At 33.7% G+C, this 17,042-nt stretch overlaps 1 long non-coding RNA gene across 1 annotated transcript in view; it reads right to left on the bottom strand.

Moving 5' to 3' along the window:
- LOC113924181 overlaps positions 1-17,042 on the bottom strand; it is a 62,101-nt gene that overhangs the window by 37,266 nt on the left and 7,793 nt on the right. Inside the window, exon 2 of the long non-coding RNA XR_003520569.1 lies at positions 7,333-7,405. This is a non-coding gene — a long non-coding RNA (uncharacterized LOC113924181). The remainder of the gene's footprint in view (positions 1-7,332; positions 7,406-17,042) is intronic.

Raw genomic sequence — 17,042 nt, 5'->3', positions numbered from 1 at the left:
TATATAATTCATTTTAGCAGCAGTAGAGCTTTCCTCGCAAGAGAAACTAGACAAATTATTTACTCCTATCCCCTAAGATGTATTCAAATTTATAAAATCATTTTAAACTTATTTATTTACCTAGAGTTAACCTTGAGGAAATTATTTAGCCTCTCTAACCCTCAGTTTATCCGTATGTAAAATTTGGATAATGTGATGGTTAATTTCATGTGTCAACATGACTGGCCTAAGAGATGCCAATAAAGCTGGTAAAATATTATGTTTGGATATATCTGTGAGGGTGTCTCCAGAAGATATTAGCCTTTGAATCAGTAGATTGAGTAAAGATATCCTTCACCAATGCAAGATGCAAGTGAGCATCATCCAATGGGCTGAGAGCTTGAATAGAACAAATAAGCATAGTAAGGGTTAATTCGTTCTCTCTGCTTGAGCTGAGACATCCATCTGTTGTCTACTGCCCTTGAACTTTAGTGCTCCTAGTTCTTGGGCTTTCAGACTCAGACCAGGACTTAAAACATCTACCCTCTTCTTTCCCATTCTCAGGCTTTTGAACCTGAACTGAATTAGACAACAGGCTTTCCTGGTTCTCCCGCTTGTGGAAGGCAGATCACAGGACTTATTCTCCATAACCACATGATGCCATTGTTGTAACAAATCTCCTCTTATATGTATATATATTCTATAAATATTCTTTTGGTTCTGTTTCTCTGGAGGACCCTAAGTAATAAGGAAAATAATAAGACTTATAGAGTTCTGGTGATGATAGATGAGTTAATATAGGTAAAGAATACAAAACAGTACCTGGCATATATATGATAAACACTCAACATTTTAGTTACTCTTATAATTATTGTTGTTGTTATCATTGTTATTACTGAGCCTTTTGAAAGCCTGTAGTACACACATAAGAGTCCAAGTTTTGGCTTTCCTCTTCTGGCACATTTGTATAGCTTACAAGGCACAAAGAACATGTGACTCCTGGCACCCACACTGAAATGTAATTATGCATTCCACACTAGATTTAGCTACAAAATGAACCCAATTTCAACAAAAATGCCCTGTATTTCTTGTTAAACACTGTTGAATTCCTGATATATAACACAATACATAGGAGAGAAGTAGTTATGAACCATTTCACCTTATTCTCAGTTTATTGCCTGCAGTCACAAGGTCTTTAATATATGCTCAAATTTTAATTTTCCTTACTGGTATCCTGAATACCTAAACTGAAACTGAACTGCCTCATTCTGTATTAAAGCTAGCTATTGATGTGAATTGAAAGTGTGTAAGACTTTCACTGATAATTCCAACTTTGTGAGGAGTTGTTTAGCTCCTTCACCAATCAAGGTGAATAGTCCTATTAAGGACTCTGCTGGATTGCCACAGTGTGGTTCTATTTAGCGACTTAGGACTTTGAAAGCAAAAGCAAGCTTGGAATGCTCAATGTGCCAGGACTTTTAAAACCTTTCTTTTGTGACCCAGAAGAGAACTGGAATGTCATGTGTCTTCTTCACTATAAGATCAAATTCTGTAATGCCCTTAGGTTTGCTTGTTATTACTAATAACAATTCCATTTATTGAATGTTTAATAAATGCCAGGTGTACAGTGAAGTGCTTTACATAAGTTTAATTTAAATATTTAATAAATTCAAAAACAAAAGAGTCTTAAAATTTATGCACGTTCCCTACATCTTACAGCTTGAATGTTTCAGAGTTGGACTCAGAATGAGGTTTTTCTGACTACGAAAAGTATATACTCAACTCATCTGAATATTACAATCCTGTATATAAAAATGCCAAAAAGTAGCTAAGGAGTAGCAGGCACTAACCTATATGGTATGAATGCAGAAATGAGTTAGCCATCTGACCCATATAGGCTCTGAAATCCATAGACCTATCCAAACAGTCAATAGATTAAAAAACTAAAGCCTCCCAAGCCATCATACCAGAAAAAATATGATCTCTTGGGTTCTTTGAGGAAGGGATTTATGTATTATCAGGGAGAGTAATCAAATGATAGCAAATGTAAACAAATTTGTTGAATAGACATTGATCTATTTAACATAGAGGAGGCTTTTACATACATGTTAAAGAGCTATGTAGGGACTTATAATACTTGCTTTTCGGGTTTGTCACTGCTTATTTCATAAGCAATCTCTGGTTGACATCATTTTTTTTTAATGTCAGTAATCTTCCCTTAAATGTCTGTCTTTTATTCCTTCTCCATTTTTTTTTCTCTATTTCCTCTGAAGGATTGGAACTCAGTTCTTTGTATCTACTGCCATGTCCTGAAATTATAATTCTTGGTTCTTTCAACCTGCCACTTCCAATAACCACAGGGAGAAAAAGTGCTATGCAAGCCAGTTGGCTCTATTTAGTATCATAAGGAAAAACTACATCTGCTTTTTGGATTAAACTATGCTTATAAAACCATGCCTATTTAGTTGACAGGGAGAAAAAAAAAGTATAAATTATATGTTTTAGTTATTCTTGTTTTAGTAGACTTCAGAGCTTTAATTTACCCTAGGTTTACCCTTGAAAAAAATACTGAGTATTTCAGTTTGTTGGTTCTTGGCCAGCTGTTTTCTTTTAGACTGGCAGCATGATGTTTGCCAGAGTTACAATCGCTTATGCCAATGCCTATTAGAGACTAAATACTGTTTGCCCCACGCACTTGTTCTTCTGACGTAAAATTAGTTGCAATAAACAGCAAAACCGTAAGTTAATTCAGAATGTATTTTTTAATTACTTGTTCTGTGCATTGTTCAGTGTTGGTGCTGTGACAAAGTATGATGAAATTTACCACATGGCCTATGGCCTTGAGGAGCTTCCAGTTTCATAGTAGAAGGAAAATAGGGTGACAAAGCACATAAAATTTTTACACAATAGTTCTGAAATAAGTTCAGGGGAATCCTTGATTCAAAAGACATGAAGATTTTGTTGTGAAATGAGTTAGGATTGAGGAGAAAAAATTGTGTGTGGTTGAAGTGTTCATGATCAGATAAGGTTTCATGGAGATCGTACAAAATGAGTAGAAAATACATAGGGGCAAAGGAGATCTTTTCTCATAAAAAATGGTAATAAAAATGTTTATTTAAAGTAGAAAATAATTCACTGCTATGAAGACATAAGGTATATAACTGAGAAAAAGATTTCATTACTTCTAATCTCTTGAATAATAAATTAATTATTTAGCAAGTACTTAATATTTACTTAAAAAATACTTCTTTGGATAGGAAAATTGAATGAATTGCTACTTCATATAGAATCCCAATTAAAACATGTGTTTACGTGACTGATATTTAAAGTCATATCTCAAAAAACTTTATATAGATTTCATTCTGAGTGCTACATGTCTCAAGGTTCAAAAGGTATAAATAAATCCAACTTTTTTCCATCTTCATTTTCTTTAAATAGTGACTTTGAGAATAATTTGGAGGGATAAAGAATAATATATATTGAAAGAGACTCACATCTAAGCCAATATTGCTCTAAGAAGTTATAAAAGATATTTCAGGGTCCAACAAATTTTCCGTGCTAAAATGCAGCACTTGGGACAAGAATTTAATACATGCTTTCCAATGACTTTTTGTATGTCAGTGTCATTTGATAGTTAATTATATCAAAAAAGATAGTAAATCTAGGAGGATAAAAATGAAGGAAAACATTGTAATTTGTTTTTTTCAATGTGGAACATCACTTTTTTGAGCTAGCAGTCATTAATAGTCACTAAAGGATTTGTTGACTTAAAAACTAAATTATCTGGTAGGCTCAATATACTTAAACCTTGGAGAAGCTAATGTTAGATGTAAAAGAATTTTTAAACTTTGGTTAAAGAACACTTAGTTTTGTTTTGTTGTTTGTTTTAAGATAAAGGTAAATACTGATTTTAAAAAAAATCAATTAAGTTGTTCTGAGTTTATCAAATTAATTATTTAGTTACTTTAGTATTAGTTATAGCCTTGGCATGGAAAAATATTTTTAATTATAATATCCTTATTAAAAATTAAAAATTTTAGATGAAACTCTGTCATTAGAACACTTTTCAGCTCTAAGATGACTGAAGATAACATTCTCATGTTTGTTCTATTAACACTTGATAGCAGTATCTTAAATGAGTTGAATTTTATGAAATAACTTTACTAAAAATAGATACAAAATTGAAATGACTTATCCTGAAACAAGTGCCAACAAATAGCAGTTAAAGTTTTCATCAACGGATGGCTCTTGAAAATCTAAATTTTTTACCATCTGTAAATGCTATGATGCATTTTTTAAAACCTCAGTTTTCTAGGTTATTAAGAAAATCATTATTTCTTTATAGACATTTCTAGAGGGGAAGTTTTCTGCATTAGTAATTTGTGATTTGGGCCTGGATATTAAGACAAGTACATTTGTTAAAAAAGCTAATTTGTTAAACTTAATAATTTGAGCTGAGGGAAAAGGGTTCTAGATAAAATCTTATTTTTTAATGTAGTATTATATAGATATAATGTTTTCTGTGTTTTAGAATATGTTTTGAATATTATTTGTGCCAGTACTCATAATATTATAGCATTATCTAAATGACCCTTTAAAATGACTTTGTGTTTTGCATTAAAGGAAAAAATGCTCATATTTTACATAGTGAATGTACATATTCCAGAGGTAAGTTGTAGATGATTTTTATCTCTTGGTTGATCATTTTATTTTTTTTTGGTTCATCATTTTAAATAAATTACTGGAAAGAGTTTTATGATTGGAAATTTTATTACTAAGTATATTAATTTAAAAGTGAACACCAGATCTTGGACTTTTAAATTAGAATCCCCAATCCAGTCATTTGCTGATATGTTTATTTAAAAAACACTGGAGATATCAAGATGAATCTGGTTTTCCCTATACACAAAGACCCCCCCGCCAAGTCCCATAAGAGAGACAGCCAAGCAAAGAGATAATGCAAAATATTATAGATATTGAGACAGATGTGTACTTTAAAAAAGAAATAATTAAGAGGTGAAAACATGACAGTTAGATGATTAATTTCATTAAAGGGGCCAGGAAAAGAATGTCATCAAAATATTAGGAAGTTTAATGGAAACAGGACATCAAAATTCTAAAGTTAACAGTAAGTTTCCCAATTAAAATGTAAAAAAGAAACATATTTCCTGACTTTATAACACTAATTGTATAAGAAGTTCTGACTGTGTAATACTTCTTTTGATTCACAACACCACATTTGCAAAGAACACTGATAAGCCAAACCATATATAAAGGAGGACAAGACAATAATGATAATAGCAACAACTTTACATGAGAAATGATTGAGAAAATGGGATAAACAAACTTGAGATATGACACTTTTTCTCAGGTATGGAAACAGTGGGAAGCTGTTTCCATAAAGAGAAAAAAAATTAAAAAATAGATAGAACTTAATGGGGGACAGATTTTAGTCCATACTATGAAGAAAAATATTACAAAACCCCTGAGCCATTTAACACCACATATTTTGGTATAGATAAATTAAACCCATGATTTTTGATATTCAAACAGGCGTCCAGTGCAAGTAGCAGCGCCGGTGGTGGTAGAATTAGTAATACTATTACTAATAGTAGACTCGTAATACTATATTAATAGACTACATAAGTATATTAGTAATACTATATTAGAATACTATATTATAGTATACTATACTAGTACAATAGTAATACTATTAATATGTTAAGTAATAGAAATGAAAGGAATTCTTTGTCTGAAAGTTTATTATGTACCTCACTATTTTCATGCATTTTTCTGGTTAGATATTAATGCCTTATGTCTCAGAATGGGGAAAATAAAGCAAAAATATTAGGCAATGACTAAAGCTCCATATCTGGTAAGTGCTATGTGGGCTCAAACGGTGAGTTCAGGGGCACCTGGATGGCTCAGTTGGTTAAGTGTCTGACTCTTTGTTTTTGGCACACACACCATTTTATACAAATAGAGACTGGGCATACTCCAGGTAAATATACTATTGAGATATACTGCATTTGATTTTGTTTCATGTTATTTTATTTTATTCTCAACATAAATTACAACCCAAGATAATATGCAATATGTAACACGAGAAATTTTGTTGAATATCAGGCTCTTGAGCTTTGATCATGCTACCATTTTGTATCCTGATGGTAACATTAACATGTCTGATTTAGAAGTTATAAAATGTTTTAAAGACCTACACTGGCAAGGATAAAAATTAAAAGGGCTATCTGTGCTCATGCTTCAGAGTTTTAGCTGCTTTCCAGATGGTTTGGAGAAAAATTTAACCTGTAGTGTAGTAGTGTAGTATTTGTAGTGTAGTATTAGGTGCATTAGCAAGGTTTTATGCTTTTTTCTTTGATGTTTGGCAACGGCAATTTTAAAATAAAACACTCAAATAACCCTCAATATATTGTGCTTTTGCAATTCTAACAAATAATTTTCAGTTTTTGTAATAATAGAATTTAATTATAATTCACATTTCCATAACTTTTATAAAGCATATGAAATTTTTGCTATCTTATGAAGTATTGAACAATATTTCCTTTTCCAGTATCATTTTAACAGATAATTATGATTATTTATAAAATTTACATGCAAAATAATTAAGTTTACTCTCTTAAGTATTGATGTATTCTGTTAAGTGCAAAAATGCAAAAATTTAAAGTTGTGGCTTTTGCAGTACTGCTTAGACTTCAATGACGACATTTTATTCAGAATTAGTACACCAGGAAATCAAAGTCTTTTAAGTTAAAACTGAGTACAAAGATACGATTCTCTCTTCCCAACTTTGCATGCAACACAAACACCTGAAAGTTTCTTAAAAATGGAACACCTGGTATCTTCTTCTTCTTCTTCTTCTTCTTTTTTTTTTTAACATATAACGTATTATTGTTTCAGAGGTACAGGTCTGTGATTCAACAGTCTTACACAATTCACAGCGCTCACCATAGCACATACACTCCCCAATGTCCATCACCCAGCCACCCCATCCCTCCACCCCCCCATCACTCCAGCAACCCTCAGTTTGTTTCCTGACATTAAAAGGGAAAAATGAAGGGGGGGAATTCAGAGGGGGAGACGAACCATGAGAGACTCTGGACTCTGAGAAACAAACTGAGGGTTCTAGAGAGGAGGGGGGTGGGGGGATGGGTTAGCCTGGTGATGGGTATTAAAGAGGGCACGTTCTGCATGGAGCACTGGGTGTTATACGCAAACAATGAATCATGGAACACTACATCAAAAACTAATGATGTAATGTATGGTGATTAACATAACATAAAAAAAAAGGAACACCTGGGTCCTTCCCAGATCCTTGGAGTCATTAATACTTACTGTAAGATTAAGCTTTTGATTCTCCACATTGTTAGAAGTAACTGTGACTTGAATTTGCACAATACTCCAAATACTGCAATATAAATAATACCTGTATTAAATTTTGAATTATAAAATACTGTTTTTTTAAATTTTAATTTAATTTTATTATATTAGTCACCATACAATACTAAGTTTTTTGAGTTAAGAGTTTATCATGGTTGAGATTGTGTTGCATCTTTAGATGAATTTAAAGAGAATTAACATTTTAATGGTACTAATTGCTTACTAGATGAATATTGTATATTTTGCAACATAGTTAAATCTTCTAGTTTCTCTCAGCAGTTTTATAGTTTATCAGTGTAGATTTTTTTCACATCTTATAATTCTTAAGCGTTTTGTATTTTGTTATTTTATTTTTTTTTAAGATTTACTTGTTTATTTCAGACAGAGAGAGAGCATATGGGAAAGAGAGCATGAGCAGGGAGGAGAGAGTGGAAAGGGAGAAGCAGACTCCCCACTGAGCAGGGAGGCCAATGCAAGGCTCCATCCGAGGACCCTAGGATCATGATCTGAGCTGAAGGCAGATACTTGACCAACTGAGCCACCCAGGTGCCCCTTAAGTTATTTTAAATGTTATTATTTTTATTTTTAAAATCATTCTTGATAGGGGCACCTGGGTGGCTCAGTCAGTTAAGCATCTGCATTGGGCTCAGGTCATGATCCCAGGTCCTGGGATGGAGCCCCAGGTCAGGCTCCCGGCTCAGCGGGGAGCCTGCTTCTCCCTCTCCTCCCTGCTCATGCTCTATCTCCATTTCTCTCTCTCTCAAATAAATAAATAAAATCTTAAAAAAATTAAAAAAAATAAAATCATTCTTGATAGTAAATAGAAATACAATTGGTTTAGTTTACTCCAAAGTAAATCATGGAACTGTGTACCAGCCAATATTTATGAGAATTTATGAGAATTTTCTTAATAGTACTCTTCACAATGTCTTCAAATATGTGAAATAACAATGTACGTTAAAGTGACTAAGTAAAACATGGGTTCACTTGTTGAAAATAAACCAAAACTAAAAAAAAAAAAATCACACAACTACATAAAATATCTTAAATTTAAAAAACACATATGAGAATGAAAAAAGTTCTTGAAAACTACACAAGGTATGATATCATTTTAAAAACCAAACAGTATATTTTTATGATGAAACTACTTTAAAAATTCATGGAAATAATAAATCCCTATTTAATTTAATTGTTACCTCTGAGAGGAACAAGGAGAATGGGATAGATGAGAAAACACTGGGTTGGTACTATTTTACTTCTTAAAATGCAGATTTTTTATGGGAGTTGATTTTATTATGATGATTTATGATTCTATGTTACCAATATTGCACTAAAATTATGGAATAGCACATATGTTAAATAATTAAAGAAATAAATATGTTTCAAAACTATTCATATCATTTATTCAAAATTAATTCAATAAAATTTGTTGATAATTATTATTAATATTAATGTGCTAAGAACTATTCTAAATTATTTTGCATATAGCAGAAGGGACCAAACTGAAAAAAAAAAAACCCTCTCCTTTTATGGAGGTTGTTTTCATAGGGGGAAGTAGACTTTACATAACTGAACAAATAATTATGAAATGTGGAGAGAGGGGTTATAAAGAAAAGAAGAGGCATAGTATAAATGACAAGAGACACAGAGACAGAGATCAAAGTGCAGAGAAGATAAAGCCAGGTCTATATTCACAGACACATTACCATCAGGAAAATGTGAATGAGTGTGAGCATAAGGGATTAGAAGACAGTAGTGCACTAGAAAATGTTTACTGACTATGTGGTATAAATATTTAAGCTATCAGTTTGGCATTATTGTATATGAGGTGGGAAGAGCACACAAATGCTCTTGGGAAGCAATAGGAACTGCTTCCAGCACACTGTGATTAAAGATATACGTGGGAAAGAAATTCATTTTTTTAATTTTTATTACTTCTTTAAAGATTTTAATTATTCATTTATTTTAGAGAAAGAGTGTGAGCGAGGGGAGGGAGAGAAACAAACAGACTCCACCCTGAGCATAGAGCCCCACACAGGGCTCCATCTCATGACCCTGAGGTCATGACCTGAGCCAAAAATCAAGAGTCTGTTGTTTAACTAAGCCATCCAGGTGTCCCGGGGAAGAACTTCTGAAAGCCGCATAAGAAAAGAGTGAGCTGAAGTTTGAGGATGAAAACTGAAAATATTTAATAAATTGCAGGTGCCATTGTATTTGAAAAGTTATGAGAATTGGGATATCAGAGGGAGAATATTGAACAGGTTAATGGCTGTGGTACAGAGTGGAGTGTTTAAATAGAGATAATGGTAGGGGTGCATTACCTAGAAATATGTTTTTCATATTTCATCATAAATTTGAATAGGTGAGATGAAATACAGGAAAAGAAGTCAAAGTAATAGAAGACTAGGATACTATAAGGATCTGGTATGTCGACTGAAATCATAACAAATTATTTAAGAAAACGTGGTGCATTTAGATGATAAAATCTTCAAATAGTATACAGAAGTGACCTATAATTCCAGAAAGTTGGAGACTTTAAGATGAATGGAGAAAAAAATGTAGGCAAGTGGCAATGAGGAGCCTGGAGAATATACACTCTTACCTCCAGGTTTATGGTAATAGAGTTTGGGGAAGAACATCCACCCCATACACACGAGCTTCCGCACATACACACTTGAGAGAGTTGCAATTTATGGATCCTAATCTCTGTACAGTGGGATCACGTTCATCAGTCAGTCTGCTTTAGGTAAGAAGGTGGAGAGAACATTCATAGTGGGGATTTTTATATAGGGGATTTTTCTAATTATCAGTAGTGAGTTCTCAAGAGCACAGTAAAAGCGTTCCTGAGGTCAGAGAGGAAAGTGAGATTGTGAAAGAATTAGGTATGAGGGATAGTTTGTGAGTCTTGACTTCTTATTGTGGTTGAGGTAAACAGTGATGCAGGTCTTAATTAGATTATTTCTGCTTTAATCTTGTGGAGAGATGAGTTAAAGATTCTATTTTTTTTTTGAAGATTTTATTTATTTATTTGAGAGAGAGAGAATGAGAGATAGAAAGCACGAGAGGGAAGAGGGTCAGAGGGAGAAGCAGACTCCCTGCTGAGCAGGAAGCCCGATGTGGGACTCGATCCCGGGACTCCAGGATCATGACCTGAGCCGAAGACAGTCGCTTAACCAACTGAGCCACCCAGGAGCCCTGATTTAAAGATTCTAATTGTAAACTTTCTTTTAGGGATTAGTCTCCTAAGACAGATTACAATGAAGCAGGGAATGTTGGGGAAAAATAAAGAGACCTAACCAGGACCCTGTGCAACTATGGTAGATGAAACCATAGAGGACAGGGAAATAAAGTTTTACCAAAAAACAGGGCCATACAAAATTGTTCTTGCCATCCATCAAAATAACACATATAAGAATTCTTTTTAGATTTAGACTTATTTTAATGAAGAAATAGAAGAGGGGTGCCTCATTGGCTCAGTTGGATAAGTGTCCAACTCTTGATTTCTGCTCAGGTTATGATCTCAGAGTTGTGAGATCAAGCCCTGAGTAGGGCTCCCCACTCAGTGTAGAGTCGGCTTATGATTCTCTCTCTCTCCCGTTGCCCCTCCCCTCTCCCTCCTTCTCTCTTGCTCGCACATTCTCTCTTTCTAAAAGAAAAGAAAAAAAAAGAAAAAAGAGAAAAGAAAGAAAAAGAGAAGATAAAAAGTATCAATTTATTTAGTAATTTAGCAAAGACATTTGAATTCTTACACTGAGACAAGGATTCTCCCAGGGATTGGATTTATTTTTAACATTTTTATTTTGAAATTATTGCAGATTCACATACAACTGAGAGAAATAATACAGAGATATCCTGTGTACCCTTCACCCAATTAATCCCAACAGTAACATTTTAAATAACTCTACTGTAATATCCCAACCATAAAATTGAATTCATACAATCCCTGGACATTATGTAGATTACTCCAATTTTACTGCAGTGATTTATGTGTGTGTGTGGTGGGGGAGGACACATGTATGCATATGTATTTAGTTCTATGCAATATTATCACATCTGTAAATTTGTGTGACCACCACCACAGTCAAGATACAACATACTTCCACCACAACAATCCCTTGTGCCCTCCTTTATAGCCACAGCAAACTTCCTCTATGTCCCCTACAAAACCTGGCAACCACTAAACTATTCTCCTTTTGTATAATTTTGTCATTTCAAGAATTTTACATACATGGAATAAAACAGTTTGTAAACGTTGGGGTTGGCTTTTCCCTTGGTACAATTTTACTGAGATCCATCCCATGTGCTGCATCTATCAGTAGCTTGTTCCTTTCTATTATTAAGTAGTATTGTTTTGCTGAGGACTACAACTGTGGATATGCCACTGTTTGTCCAACCAATAGCCAATTCGAAGCCATTTGAATTGTTTCAAGTTTGGGATTATTATGAAAACAGTTTCTGTGAACATTTGAATACAGATTTTTTGTGAATATAAATTTTCATTTTTCTGGGATAATGTCCCAGAGTGCAGTTGTTGGTGCATATGTAAGTGCAACTTTAGTTTAGTGAGAAACTGCCAGCAGATGTATTGTGTTACATTCTCACCAGCAATGTATGAGATATCCATCCATTTTATGCATCCTCACTAGCATTTGGGTTTTCACTATTTTTTATTTTAGCCATTCTGATAGCTGTAGAGTGATATCTCCTTGTGGTTTTGATTTGTTTTCTCTAATGCTAAATATACTGAACATCTTTTCATGTCCTTATATGCCATCTGTATATACTTTTCAGTGAAATATCTGCTCATGATTTTTATCCATTTCCAAACTGGATTTTTTTTTTTTAAATTGAGCTTGAAGAGTTATTTATATATTCCAGATACAAGTTCTCTGTTGGCTATGGGGTTTATAGTTTCTTCCAGACTATAGCTTATCTTTTCATCTTCTTCAATGAGTTTTTGTAGAGTAAAAAATTTTAAATTTGTTGAGGTGCAACTTGTCAGTATTTATATTTATGGGACATGCTTTTGGTATCACATCTAAGAACATTGTCTAGCCATAGATCTCAGTTTTCTCCAATGTCTTTTTTCTACATGTTTTTATAGTTTTACATTTTATATTGTCTATGATCCAAGTTGAGTTAATATTTTTATAGGGTGTGAAACTTAGGTTGATGTTCTTGTCTTTTTGTTGTTGTTGTTGTTATTGTTTTACCTATGGATTTCCAGTAGTTCTAGCTCTAACACCATTTGTTAAAAATACTTTCCTTCATTAAATTGTTTTTGCACCTTTGTAAAAATTAATTAGGAATATTAGTATGGTCTATATTGGGGTTCTCTATTCTGTTCCACTGATCTATGTGTCTATTGTTAAACCAAGACCATTGATTACTATAGCTATATAGTAGGACTTAATATTAGACAGAGTAATTCCTCCCTCTTTCTTATTTTCCAAGATAGTTTTAGTTGTTCTAGGTCCTGTACTTTCTATATAAATTTTAGAATAAGCTTATATGTGTCTACCAAAATCTTTCCTTGCTTTTTTAGTAGAAATTACATTAATTTTGTGTATTAATTTGAGGAAAATTGGCATTTTCACTATGTTGGGTCTTCCAATATGTGAACATGACATGATTTCAATTTACTGAGTCTTTTAAAATTTATTTTATGATCATTCATTATATTTTAGAATTTTTGTTTTATTTGAGTATAGTTGACATGCAATGTTACATTTGTTTCAGATATATGACTTAGTGATTTGACAAGTTTATGCATTAAGCTATGTCCACCAAGCATAGCTGCCATCCTTGCCATTATATCACTGTCATGACCATATCATTGACTGTATTCCTTATGCTCTGCTTTTTATTCCTATGACTTTCTCACTCCACACTCGAGGTCTGTATCTTCCTCTCCTCTTCACGCCTTTTGCCCAATTCCTCACCCCTCTACCCTCTGGCAACCATCAGTTCTCTGTATTTATAGTTTGATTCTTCTTTTTGTTTATTCATGTTTTAGATTCCATTTATGAACGGAATCATATGGTATTTGTCTTTCAAAGTCTGATATATTTCATTTAGCATAATACCTTCTAGGTCCCTCCATATTTTCTCAAATGGCACCATATCATCATTTTTAATGACTATGTAGTATCCCATGTGTGCACACACACATACACTTACATACATTCCACTTTTCTTCATCCATTTGTCTATTGGTGGACACAGGTTACTTCCATGTCTTGACTATTGTAAATTATGCTGCATTAAACTTAGGGATGCATATATCATTTCGAGTTAGTGTTTTCCTTGGATAAATATCTAGAAGTGTAATTATTGGATCATATGCGATTTCTATTTTAATTTTTTTGAATAACCTCCATACTGTTTTCCACAGTGTCTGTACCAATTTACATTCCTGCCAACAGTATGTAAGGGTTCCTTTTTCTCTACCTCCATGCCAACCAACATTTGTTTCTTGTCTTCTTGATTTTATCCATAACAGGTGTGAGGTGGTATCTCACTGTGGGTTTTTTTTTTAAGATTAATTATTTATTTGAGAGAGAGAGAGAGAGAGCAAGCAGGGGGAGGGGCAGAGGGAGAGAGAATACCAAGCAGACCCCTTGCTGAGCACAGAATCTGATGCAGGGCTCGATCCCACAACCCCAAGACCATGACCCCAGCTGAAACCAGGAGTTGGATGCTCAACCAACTGGACCACCCAGGCACCTTTCTGTGTGGTTTTGAATTGCATTTCCCTGACAAGTGATGTTGATTGAACATCTTTTCATGTATCTGTTGGCCATCTCTATGTCTTTGGAAAAAAATGTCTATTCAGGTACTCTGCCCATTTTTTTTTTAAAGGTTTATTTCTTTATTTCAGGGAGCGAGAATGAGAGAGAGTACACGAGAGGAGGAGAGAGTCAGAGGGAGAAGCAGGCTCCTCGCCGAGCAGGGAGCCCGATGCGGGACTCTATCCCGGGAGTCCTGAGTTAAAGGCAGTCGCCAAACCAACTGAGCCACCCAGGTGCCCCTCTGCCCATTTTTTAATTGTATTGTTTGTTTTGGTACTGCATTGTATGAGTTCTTTACATACTTTGGATATTAAGCCTTTATCAGATATACCATTTGCCATGTCTTCTCCTTTTCAATAGGTTGTCTTTTTGTTTTGTTGATAGTTTTTCTTGCTGTGCAAATGTTTTCTATTTTGATCTGGTCCCAGTAGTTTATTTTTGCTTTTGTTTCTCTTGCCTTAGTAGACAGATCTAGAAAAATGCTGTTATTGCCAATGTCAGAGAAATTACTACCTGTTTTCTCTTCTAGGGTTTTTATGGTTTCAGAGCTCACATTTAGGTTTTTAATCCATTTTGAGTTTATTTTTGTGTATGGTGTTAGTAAAACAGTCCAGTTTTATTATTTTACATGTAGCTGTCTAATTTGCCAGCCCCATTGTTGAAAAGACTGCCTTTTCCCCATTGTATATTCTTGCCTCCTTTGTCATAGATTAATTGACCATGTAAATGTGGGTTTATTTCTTGAGTCTCTATTCTCTATTCTGTTCTATTGATCTATATGTCTGTTTTTGTGCCAGTCCTATAGTGTTTATTTTATTTTTTAAGTTTTTATTTAAATTCAAATTAGTTAACATACAGTGTAATATTAGTTTCAGGTGTACAATATAGTGATTCAACACTTCCATGCAACAACAGATCCTCATCACTAGTACATTCCTTAATCCCCATCACCTATTTCACCCATCCCTCCTGGGAACCATCAGTTTGTTCTCTATAGTTAAGAGTCTATTTCTTGATTTGCCTTGCTCTCTTTCTTTTTGTTTTCCTCCTTCTGTTCATTTGTTTTGTTCCTAAAATTCCACATATGAGTGAAATCATATGGTATTTGTCTTTTCCCTGATTTATTTCACTTAGCATAATACTCTTGCTTCATCCATGTTGTTTGCAAATGGAAAGATTTCATTCTTTTTTATAATGAGTAATATTCCATTGTATATGTCACCTCTTCTTTATCCATTCATCAGTCGATGGACACTTGGGCTGTTTCCATAATTTGGTTATTGTAAGTAATTCTGCTATAAACATCGGGATGCATGTATCCCTTTGAATTCATATTTTTATATTCTTTGGGAAAATACCAAGTAGTACAATTGTTGGATTGTAGAGTAGTTCTATTTTTGGTTTTTTGAGGAACCTCCATGCTGTTTTCCACAGTGGCTGTGCCAGTTTGCATTCCCATCAACAGTACAAGAGGGTTCCTTTTCCCCCACATCCTTGCCAACACCTTTTATTTATCGTGGTGTTGATTTTAGCTATTCTGATAACTGTAAGGTGTTATCTTAGTGTAGTTTTCATTTGTATTTCCCTGAGGATGAGTGATTGAGGATGAGTGATATAGAGCTTCTTTTCATATGTCTGTTGGTCATCCATATGTATTCTTTGGAAAAATGTCTATTCATGTCTTCTGCCCATTTTTTAAATTGGATTATCCATTTTGTGTGTGTGTGTTGAGTTTTATAAGTTCTTTATAATTTTGTATACTAACCCTTTATCAGATATGTCATTTGCTATATCTTCTCCCATCCTGTAGCCTGCCTTTTAGTTTTGCTGATTGTTTCCTTTGTTATACAGAAGCTTTTGGTTTTGATGTAGTCCAGCAGTTGATTTTTGCTCTGTTTCCCTTGCCTCAAGAGACATAGCTAGAAGGAAATTGCTATAGCTGATGTCAAAGAGGTTACTGCCTATGTACTCCCCTAGAATTTTTATCGTTTCAAGTCTCACATTTAGGTCTTTCATCCATTTTGAATATATTTTTGTGTTTGGTGTAGGAGAGTGGTCCAGTTTCATTCTTTTGAATGCTGCTGTTCAGTTTTCTCAACACCATTTGTTCTTTTTTTTCTCATTGGATATTTTTTCTGCTTTGTCAAAGATTAATTGACCATATAAGTGCAACTTCCCCTCTGGGTTTTCTATTCTGTTCTATGGATCTGTACGTCTATTTTTGTGCCAGGACCATATTGTTTTGATTACTATAGCTTTGTAATATAACTTGAAGTCCGGAATTGTGATGTCTCCACCTTTGCTTTTCTTTTACAAGATTTCTTGGGCTATTTCAAGGTCTTCTGTGGTTCCAAACAAATTTTAGGATTGTTTGTTCTAGCTCTGTGAAAAAATGCTGCTGGTATTTTGATAGGGATTACACTGAATGTGTAGATTGCTTTGGGTGGTATAGACAATATTTTAACAATATTTGTTCTTAAAATTCATGAGCATGGAATGCTGTTTTGATAACTGTGGTTTTGTAGTATATATTAAAATCAGAAATTGTGTTACCTCCAGCTTTGTTCTTCTTTCTCAGGATTGCTTTGGCTGTTTGAGGTCTTCTGTGGTTCCATACAAATTTTAATACTATTTGTTCTAGTTTTGTGAAAAATGCTATTGGAATTTTGATAAGAATTGCATTGAATCAAATAAGGACATTATGTAATGATAACAGTATCAATAGAACAAGAGAAATAACATTTGTAAATATCTATGCATCTAAATTTGGAGCACCAAAATATGTAAAGGAAATATTAATGGATGTAACAAGAGAAATTGATGGTAATATAATAATAGTAGGGGACTTTAATACTCACCTTACATCAATGGATA

This window comes from Zalophus californianus, chromosome 2 (genome assembly GCF_009762305.2).
Source record: "Zalophus californianus isolate mZalCal1 chromosome 2, mZalCal1.pri.v2, whole genome shotgun sequence".
NCBI classification, from domain to species: domain Eukaryota; kingdom Metazoa; phylum Chordata; class Mammalia; order Carnivora; family Otariidae; genus Zalophus; species Zalophus californianus.
Note: the sequence above shows the minus strand (reverse complement) of the source record. Positions and strands in the feature narration are given on the sequence as shown.